Source organism: Pseudopodoces humilis, chromosome 1 (genome assembly GCF_049639895.1).
Source record: "Pseudopodoces humilis isolate 2021_Gansu_Grassland_sample_001 chromosome 1, ASM4963989v1, whole genome shotgun sequence".
Classification (NCBI taxonomy): domain Eukaryota; kingdom Metazoa; phylum Chordata; class Aves; order Passeriformes; family Paridae; genus Pseudopodoces; species Pseudopodoces humilis.
Window position 1 is genome coordinate 10,956,159 of NC_142200.1, and position 10,501 is coordinate 10,966,659.

The following is a 10,501-nucleotide window of genomic DNA, read 5'->3' on the forward strand; positions in this document are numbered from 1 at the left end:
TAGAGTAGCCCTGTTGAGGGATATACCTGCCTGAGGTAACAACTGATGTTTTTGTTCCTCATTCCTGCTTATTTAGAAAGCAAGCAAATAGCAATAAGCTTTAAAACAATTCCAAAAAGCTTGTAATCACAAACATACCATGGGAACTCTGATTTAAATACAATTTATTTTTTTTTACACAGAACATACATCTTTTTACACCAGGAATCTAATAAACATAGTGTCAACAAGATTAATTCTTTAGGATTTGAAGGGCAGTTTGTTCATTGAGTGACTGTCTTCATTCCCTCCCCCTTCTGTGTAAATCTGAGAAACAAAGGGCTCTGAAACAGCTAGTGGGACCTGTGTCTGCATTTGGAGTCGTAGGGATTTTAATTTCATTCTTCTCTATGAGCTTCGTATAAGCCTGTCACTGGCCTTCAGTAAAGAACAAATAAGCAGCAATAGCTTGTGTGGTGCCAAAACTACAAAACAACTGTCATTAGTGGGAGCTTCTAGTGCTTATGAGATACTTAGGAATGTGAGCTCCAATGTGAAGGACCCAAGGAATGATATTTCGTATTTTCCCTGGTAGTACAAAATCATTAAGTTCATACATTATTTTTGAGAGGCTGTAGCTAAGTTAAAATTCTTGAGGAAAGTTAAGGCAATGATAGGACTGAATAATGACTTTGTGATCTGGATTCCTGCTGTGTAAGAATGATCTCACATAGAATGTCCTATGATGTAGCTGTTCTTTTCTTCTGAGAATAATATCAAGATTTTTTTCTATTTTAGAAGGTCCAAAGCCTTGCAATAAAAATACTTGCCTCTATAAAAAATACAGAATTGCTTGTACGCAGTAGAAATAACGTAGTTTGACTTTCCCCTTTATTTGAGTCCTATAACTGAATTTCCATTGTCTAAGAAGGGTTGAGTAGTTCCTGCATCCCATTCTCCTGTCATGTCACTCTGCTCCCCTCATGGAGACATTTTTCCATGAAAAATATATTAGGAACTTTGCATGCTTGAGATAGATATTTCTCTGAAGTCAACCAGAAGATTCAGAAGAGAGCTTCATGTGAAAGAGCAGTGGCATTGCCTGTAGCTTTGCGTAGGGGTGATGAGCAAGCCGGGAGCTCATGGGTGGGGATTAAAGGGCAGACCAGTGTGAGTAACTGTGGTGAGTGCTGGCTACAGATCATATGATTGGGAAGAAGCAGCAGGAAACTGGGAGAAGTGTCATGTTTGCAGGTCTGGTTCTTGAACCATCCTGGTAGCTGCTGCGAGAACAACACAGCAGGGCACAAGAAACCAAGACTCTTTCTGGAGTGCATTGGGGATAACTCCTTTCCAGAAGCAGGTGATGGAGAAGTCTGCAAAAAAAATCTGCTCTGCTTGATACTTAACAGTGTGGAAAAACTGGTCAGCAGTAGGGAAGTCAGGAGTAGCCTTGGTTGCAATGTTGATGAGATGAGAATGGAGCAGGGAAATTGGTGACAAAGGATATGGAAAAGATCAAATTCAGTGTCTTCTTTCCCTTGTTTTTTTAGGTAAGATTTGCCTATGGGAATCCCAGGTGCCTGAAACCAGTAGGAAAGTTTGAAACAAGGAAGACTTGCTCTTGATGTATAAGGATTAATTTAAGGAACATTTAGCCAGACTAGACATGTAATACAAGTCCCTGGAATCTGATGGGATGCGCCCATTAGTACTGAGGGATCTGGTCAATGTCATTTTGAGACCACTCTCAGTTATTTTTGAAAGATTGTGGTAACTTGAGGAAGTTCCTGAGGCCTGGTAGAAAGTAAATGTTGGTTCTGTCTTCAACACAGGCAAGGAAAATTTCAGGAACTACAGGCTGATTAGCCTCACCACGATCCCTTGAAAATGGAGGAAATAATCCCAATTGGACAAATTTACAAAAGTCAAATCATACTCCAGTAACCCAACAGCTTTTCACAATGAGATGACTGGCTCAGTGAATGGAGAACAGTGGATGCTGTTTATTTTGCAAGGCTCTTGACATTGTCTCCTGTAACACCCTCAAGACAAAATGTTGAAGTACAGATTAGATAAGTGGACAGTGAGATGGACTGAAAACTGGCTGAACTGCTGAGCTTAGAGGGTGAAGATCAGCAGCTCGAAGTCCAGCTGGAGGCCAGTTGCCACTGGGGTTGATACTGGGCCAGTACTGTTAATTCTCTTCATCAGTCATCTGGAAAATGGGGCCAAATGCACCCTCAGCATGTTTGCAGATGATAAAGAACTGGGAGGAGTGATGCAAGAGCTACGATGTCCTTGTGGCAGAGGTGGCCAGCAGCCTCCTGGGCTGCATCAGGCTGAGTGTTGCCAGCAGGTCAGGGCAGGTGACTCTGTCCCTCTGTTCAACCCTGGCGAGACACCTCTGGAGTGCCGTGCTCAGCTCTGGGCTCCCCAGTGCAAGACAGACATGGACCTGCTGGAAGAAGTCCTAGAAAAAGGTCACAAAGATGGTTCAGGGCTATATAAGCAGAGGCTGAGTTGTGATTATTCAGCCTGTGGAAGAAAAGGCTGCAGGGGACTTTATCAATGTTTTTAAATATCTGACAGGAGGGGAGAGGGGAGTAAGGAAGATGGGCCAGAAGTTTCCCATGGGTGCCCAGTGACACCACCGGACAGGCAATATGCATAGAGAAATATAGGAAATTCTGTGTGAACCAGAGAAATAACTTTTTTACTGTTCAGTGGTCGAACACTGGAGTTTTTTTCCCAAAGAGGCTGTGGAGACTCCATCCTTGGAGATATTAAAAGCCTGACTGGATGCAGCTGTGAGCAAGCTGATCTAACTGCCCTTGCTTTGACCAGGGATCAGACCAAATGAACTGTTTTGTGATTCTGTGGGATGGGCACATCTATACATTTACACATGTGTGAATACACAGTATGACTGAAAAAACTCATCAGAAAATGAAGTTTACAAAGATAACAGAAATTCTGTGAGGTTTTTTTCGGGAGAAGTTAGGAAGTTTGGTGCTCATATGCAGAGCACCATTTTAATCAGTCTGTGTTTAGTTTTGGCTCTTTTGTGCAATACAGGCTTTTTTAGCATATAATATCCAGAAGTGTATTTAATGTATTTTGATGAAAATCTTCAAAACTTATAGAAGATGCATATTAAATGCAGTACCTAGTGTGTCAGCTGGGCACGTTGGACCAGGTTTTTGTTGCCTTACAATGTCCCTCACCAAGTCATGGTGTTCTAGCTCAGTGGGGTCTTGGGCTGCCCAGTCTGCCTCTCATGTTTATTCAGTATAGGGAACCACACATTTGGGACCACCCAAAACTGCCACAGAAACACTGGGAAGGACCTTCCTTCTTAATATCTATCCAGTGCTATAATTAAAAACAACCAATAAACTTCCACATTTTGTTCCTTCCTCAGGTGACCAGGCACCAGCATCTTGCTTCCATCACTTCTCTCTGACAGTGTTTAAGCCCTACTGAACAGCAGCCCATGGAAGGCAATGAGTGGGCAGATTATCTACTAAAACAGGTAAGCTATTTATTGTGCAATAAATAATTCAGCAAAAATCATAAAGTCTAGCTAGTCTGTTACTTTGAATGTCTTTAAATCAACACATTCTATATTTTATTTTCCAATCAGCTGCAAAGATGATGCAGAACACAAACAAAGCAAGATCAAAGTCTGCATATTATTACACTGTGTAAGTCTATAATGGAGGTACAAAGGAAAACAATTTCTCCTCTTCAGTCTATCATGTCATTGTATGTCAAGGATAGTAAATCAAGGCTCTTCTCTGATGCTGAGTAAAGGATTTAACAGGAAATCCTTAAGCTGAGGACAAGGTAGAACAGTTCTGGGGAAGTGGTCTTACTCTCCATCATCTGCTAGAGTCTGCTGTCAATCTCCAGGAGGAGCTTGGATCTTGAATCCAGTCTTGTTTTGAACCAGTTAGTGCAGCTACGCCAGATAAGCTTAGTCAGTCAGGAGAAACATGGATGTTATAATTGTTCTCTTGAGGAGTTCCTGTTATGTGTAGTATGCTAGTTAGGGTCTGAGTCAGGAAAACATATGACCTTGAGCTTTGTTCACTCAAATTCAGATAGGCATTTTGGAGCTTTGTGCACCTAAACATTCTTCTGGAGTGAGATAGTTTTCTAAGGTAATGTCTATAGCCATCTCAGTGGAGCTAATGGAGAAAGATACTATTGACTCTTGGAATCAGCTTTCTCTTTAGTAACGTTGACAATGCTGAAAAAAACAGGGATCATCCATAGTATGTAGCCCTGGAAGGGGATAGGTTGAGTTAAGCCACTGCTATTGTTTTAACTTGGATTGTCCTGGAGCTGCAGGGACAATCCTGAGGACGAACAGTGAAGATTCAACAAGTTCAGACACTTGTGGAGACTCTTTTTCTCTGCCCTCTAGCTGAGAGGGAGCGAATATTACAGTGGTCTGGGTGACTTTATGTGACTGTGGAGATTAAACCAATGAGACTGGAAGAGATGAGACCCCCAGAACAAACTCTCATTTCTTCACCCCTGTTTCCCTCTAGCTGGTAGGTACCAGAGCGTAACAGAGCAAGGTCTTTGCTGAGGAAAGGGAATATCCTGGCTAGAGGTCTAGAACCTACCCGAGGGATGGCAGTGCCAGGCACAGGCTCTTTGCAGAAACACCATCCCTGCTACCACATGCCCTGCTTCTCAGAAAGCAGCTGTATAGATGGTCCACAGGAGTCCTGCCCTACCTAGGAACAAAGCTTTCAATCCCCCCTGACACCACTCTGGCCTTTCTGTGCTCTGTGAAGTGCTGTGACTTCACATCTCTCCTGTGTGTGTATTGCTGCTCAAACCAAGAAACCCCGTTAGCAACACGCAGCCAGGCCCAGCCGTGGTAACAGCGGATGTACAGTGACCTACTTTTAACACAGCTTATGTAGCCGTTCTTGCTGCTTTATGCTTGAATGGCAGAATTTGCAACAAAAGGTCAATTTATGGCAGCCTTTTATTGCAAGATTCTTTTTCTGTAGTCCAGACTTATAATGGCAAAATGCTCTGTTGAGTACAATGAGGACTGCAAAAATCAGCCCCATTTTTTATGTAAGGCTTTAAACTTTACCTGTTTTAAACAGCTTTTGATGCTAAGCTTTTTGTTTGTTTGTTTGCTTTCTTATTAAGAGAGCTTTATTACTTGCACGGAGAGCAATACAGAAACATGTCTGAATATTAATAAGAGAGGTCAGAAATGGTGAGTTTAAGTAAAATCATAAAAATGCTTCTGAAGCTCAGCAACGCACCCCCCTGCACAGAAAGAAAAGCGCCTAAACCACAGCAGTCCAGAAAAGGGAAAACTGCATGGCAAAAATGAAATGGGAACCTGTCCCCTGCCAAGGGAAGGCATGAAGTAAATGTGTTGTGACCCAACCACACAGGGTCATAAACCAGCCAGGATAAATACAGGAGGAAGGACACTGTGACAATAGTTAGCCCGGAGGGCTGAGACACATGGCTGAGTTCCTACATGTCAACTCTGCTGCAAGAGCTGACTGATTCATACACTTGGCCTACGGCAGCCAGGAGGTGAAACACATTATGTTAAGCCTCAGTGGAAGAGGGTGAACGTGCTCTCCTTGATTCTTGTAAAGGAGTGAGAGTGTGACCATGAGCTGTTTCTGCAGTTCAGCTAATGTGGGCACCCAACACTGCACTGAGCATCCATGAATCCCATTTGGAAATTACACCAACCCCTTTCTAACGAGGCTTAGCCAGGGGCAAATAGGAGCTGTGGAGCATGTTAGCATAAACCTTTTCTGCTGCCTGATCAGGGTAAGCACATGATGGAGAAATAGTCCCTGATACCATGTGGGGTCTCCTTAGAAACTGCCTTCCATGACTGAGCCTTTAGCAGGGCCATGCTGCTGGCAAATGTTGCTCTTGGGGAGATGTCCTAAGGCTGTACTGTCCTTGCTGAGCTGACAGGATGATGGCAGCCTGGGTTACACTCTCCTAGCAGGTATGCCAAGGACTGTGCCCCAGTACAGGCAGAGCCTTGTTTTCTTCTCTACTCAGCTTTCTTCCAGATAGCAAAAGCAGCTTTGCCAAGGTTGCTCTGCAGCTTCTACTGCTGCCAGTAATCTGGGTAATCTCTTATCTCTTCTTACTTTGCTGTTTATAGCCATGACAGCTGAACCCTAGACAATGTGTAATGGGTGAGTTATGTTAGACATTGTTGAGCCAACAATGATCTGGAGCCAGAGCATTGGAAGCTGTGTAGTAAAGCTCAAAGCACCAGGGGTGGAAATCAGCAGTGGCAAGTGATTTGAGAAATTGCTATGTCCTGGCTTCAGTTTACTCATTCGGCGCACAGTCTACTCCTTGAGACTGATGGAGAGTTTTGCCTAGAGGCAGTTGAGTGTTACTAGTTTTGAGAGACTCAGACACAACTTCAAGTGAAAGGCTTGTTAGTCATCTTTCCTTCTATCTCATGTATCATTACGGTAATAAACCTCTCACAGCTGCCGTTCAGGATGCTGGGAAGTTAGGCTCTCTCAGTTTGAGCCTTCACTATCTCTGTGTGTTCCCCATGTGTTGTTTGTATTTGTGCTGGTTAGGACTCTGACTGAACTGAATCTCCTAAAGCACTTGGAAAAGATACAAAGAAATCGTATCTTTCTTAGCTGGAGTGACTCCTGAGTTTTGGCAGGACTAAGGAACTCTTCCGTCAGTACTGAAGCTGCTAATATAATGAGTTACTCCACACAGAGCACCATATTTTGCATGTAAACATATGTGTACAGTCCCTTTCTGAGTCTTAATGACTAGGTGGATCTAAAGATAAAGGTGATTAAAAAAATTCATCAGTCATGAACTGACATCCTTCTTTACATCAAAGAATTAGGTCCATATTTCTGTAACATCATGAAACCTTAGCACAAGCCATTACTGTAGGATTGGTGATGGTGATGGTTTTTCTTATTATAAACAGGGAACAAGAATTCTTATAAAGACCTGATCTTAAGATGACCTGAACATCTCATGAATCCTTTCCTGGAAAGAGCTCAGTACATTTCTGAATAAGCTGGTTTAAAGAACAGTGTACTATGAAGACAAGGGTCTGGATGAATTTTCTCAGATACAGCCATAACCACATCCTGAGTTAGGGCACCATGTTTGCAGTCATCTTATCAAGCAGCCCGTGCTATTATCACCCTATCAGTAACAGCAAGGCACGAGTGTTGAAGTAGAGATAAGGAGAAAGGAAAATTCTCTGAGCAGCCATCTGGGAAGACAAATATTCAGTCCCCATAGTTGGGTGTTCTCTCTGTGTAGGAGGGTTCCCCCATCCTAATGTCCCATAATAACCAAACAATTTTAATCAGGAGCTGTTTTGGGAGAATTTGTGCTTTATTCCTGCTTACCATGCTGTTGGGAGAACAGTTTGACCAGGGTGGGTATTGCAGGCCTGCTGGTTGTTAATCCGATTATTTTTGGGTACCTCATTGCAAGATACCCCCAAGAAGAAGAGAAGGGGTAGGCATGAGTCTCACCCCAGTGGTACTTGCTCCCCTTGGGAACACACCTAAAGAGAAGTATAAGGTTGGCAGGTTCAAGGCCATAAGCGTAGCAGCATGGGAACAACAGTACTGAGAACAACTGACAACAGAGGAAACAACCACCCCAGAAGTGGGAAACATTCCTGTGGCATCTTAGAAGAAAGGATACAAAGCTGTAAGTGAAAGGCAGGCTGTGGAATGGCAGCCAGAAGGCCCTGAGGATGACATGGGCTAAGGCACCTACAGCACTGCCACAATGAGGGGGCTGGCAGTCCAGAATGAGGCCCACAGTATCAAGGGTTCTGAGCAGGACATAGCTAAAAGAGACTGAAATGTGAAGAAGTCAATCCTGAAAATGCTGTCTTTGACTTAGGTATTTCTCTGAAAGCTCAGATCAGGTGTCAGCTTGGGACATGCAGCTGTGTGGCTGCAGAACTCTGATGATCCACAGTTCACCCCATAGATCTCCATACAGACAAGCCAGGACCTGGCTGGGGCAGGCCATGACTTCCTACCCACACATCCATGTCTTCTTCCCATGAAATCCAAAGAGTGGAAGAGAATGGAAAGTTACAACACACCTTGGTGTCCCCATGGCACAGTCAGAATATGGCAAGGGCAATCATCCAGGCTGGGGATTTGTAGAGCACTCCCATACATCACCATAATCCTCCCCTTGGCTGGAGATTACTAGGTAGCTTGTTTTTTTTTTTTTTCTTCCTGAGTATACCTGAAACAGGTAATTCCTTCTTTTTGTATAAAAAAACCTGCTAATTCAAGCACTTGCCTAGAAATGGCAAGACCTGTGTTTCAGCCTCAGAGATTTCAGTGCCTCTGTTTCCCTTTCCACTTGAGCATCTTCACAGATTTCCTGAAAGTGAATGAGAGAAGGAAATGTTCTGTACATCCACATCCCTAATTGTAGCTGGTCTATTGTCTGTCTTGGTCTTTCCTTGTGGAGGGTTCTGCTCCAACAGACAGGGTAAGAAAGATTCTGCCTTGTTGTTGGGTTGCTCCCAAAGTTGGCAGCTTTGGGCTTTCCACTATAGTCTTCACTCTTCAGTTGTAAATTTTTCTAGACAAAACTCAGATTTTTTGTGATGTGTCTATAAATCAGCTAGAATACCACTGCCAAGCACCTTGTTATTATCTTGTTACTGTCATTAATTATCTAATTCAAGCCAGTTATGATATGTTAATGATAAACCTCAGCCTGATTTCTGAGGAAAACAGAAAATTTGCTTAGTTTTGCTAGCTCTGGTCTCATTTAAGCCTCATGTCACTCTCATTATAATGGGATTTTCATGACTTAATCCATTATTTACTGCAAGGAGAGTCTGAAATGCACAGAGCATACTTACAATGTGAAAAGGCTACTTGAGTGCTGGTCTTTGAACCAGTGGTTTTGTACAAGGAATTGCTTTACAAGTCTGTCTTGTGTCTACTTTTAAAAATAATACTATTTAAAATAGATATTTAAAGGATGAGTAACAAGTCTTGGCTTTGCAAATGCAGACATTAGATCACAGTGACCCTCTGCCTCCTGGGAACAACTTCCCTCTCACTTCTGAGCCATCAGATAATGTGTGTTGAGTAAAGCAAAGTTAGGTCAGAGAGCTACTCACATAGACTGCTAATTGGTGAACTCCTCATTTAGTGTTTTAAGAGATCTGACACCATGTAATGTTTCAGCCTTACTCCCCAGAGGACTCCTTGATCCTGTTGAGCTTGCTTTTTATTATTTTTCATTTCAAATAGCAATGTTTTCTCCACAGAAGTCTTAGTAGCTATAAGCCAAGGTGTTTTTTCTGTTTCATTCAGAACATGGTACCTTGACAAGCACTTTGTTTTCCCATCTCTGTGATGGGTTCAGTGGTGACTCAGACTGACACGCGAGGAACAGTCAGCGTTGCTCCCCGCAGTGTCTGGCCATTCAGAGAACTCCCTCACCACCCATATGTCTTTGTGGTTTGAGAGGTCTGACAAGTCTGCCATCAAAAGTGGAAAGTTCGGGGAAGCCCAACTCTGTTTTGACATCAGCCGTTGGTTTAAAATGCCAAAGCACAGAGATAGCAAACCCACAAAGACAGAGGAACTGCAACACAACTGTTGTCAAGGTAAATCAAAAGCACGGGGTTTGCAGGCTTGGTTTGTCCTTACAGTCTGTCACAATGTATTTTCATGAGGATGCCAGAGGGGAAATGGCACAAGAGTTCCCTTCCTTGTGTGTACCCAGTGAATGGGCCACCAAGAGCCATGTCTCTTGCCCTCAGGAGGAGATGAGTCTATTGTGCCCGAGAGAGATGGGAGGTGCAGGAACAATGTCAAGCTCTCTGTCAAGCGGGTCCTCCGGGGACAGATGAGCAGGCTTGAAGTCTTTTAACAGTCTTAATGAACACGCTTCCTCACAGCTACTGTGCCCTCCTGCCACCTGGCATCCATGGTTAAATCTGTGGATGTTTGATATGCTCAGAACTGATCAGCAAGAGTTATACAGTCTCATTTCTCCAAAGAAAACAAAAAGTCCCTTATCTTCAAGGCATCACATAGTTTCCAGTGCCTCACTACTTGAATATCAACTCAGAAGTTTTTTTGGTCAGGTACTTAGTACCCCTGAACTTCACAGCCATAAAAAGTGTTATGAAGCAACACGGCTGTTCATGTTTGGGAAGAAGCAGATGCCTGGAGTTGAAACACACCATTTGAGGCAGTCCTTTGAAACACAGTGGAAAGGCAGTCAGCTGTTGTCCTTATATAAAAGGAATAGGAGAGAACAGACTAAATTATATCTGGTCTTTGCCTTCAAATCCAGCCATTCATGATGCCTTCTTTTTATTCAAAATGCAGCATGCCTTTAGCTCTTGCTATCTGCTCTGTTTCTTCAAGGAAAATCTGCTTAATTTTACCTCCCTTAAAAATTAACATCATAAAGAGGAATGCACTTTGCTGTACTGGGTTGCACTACA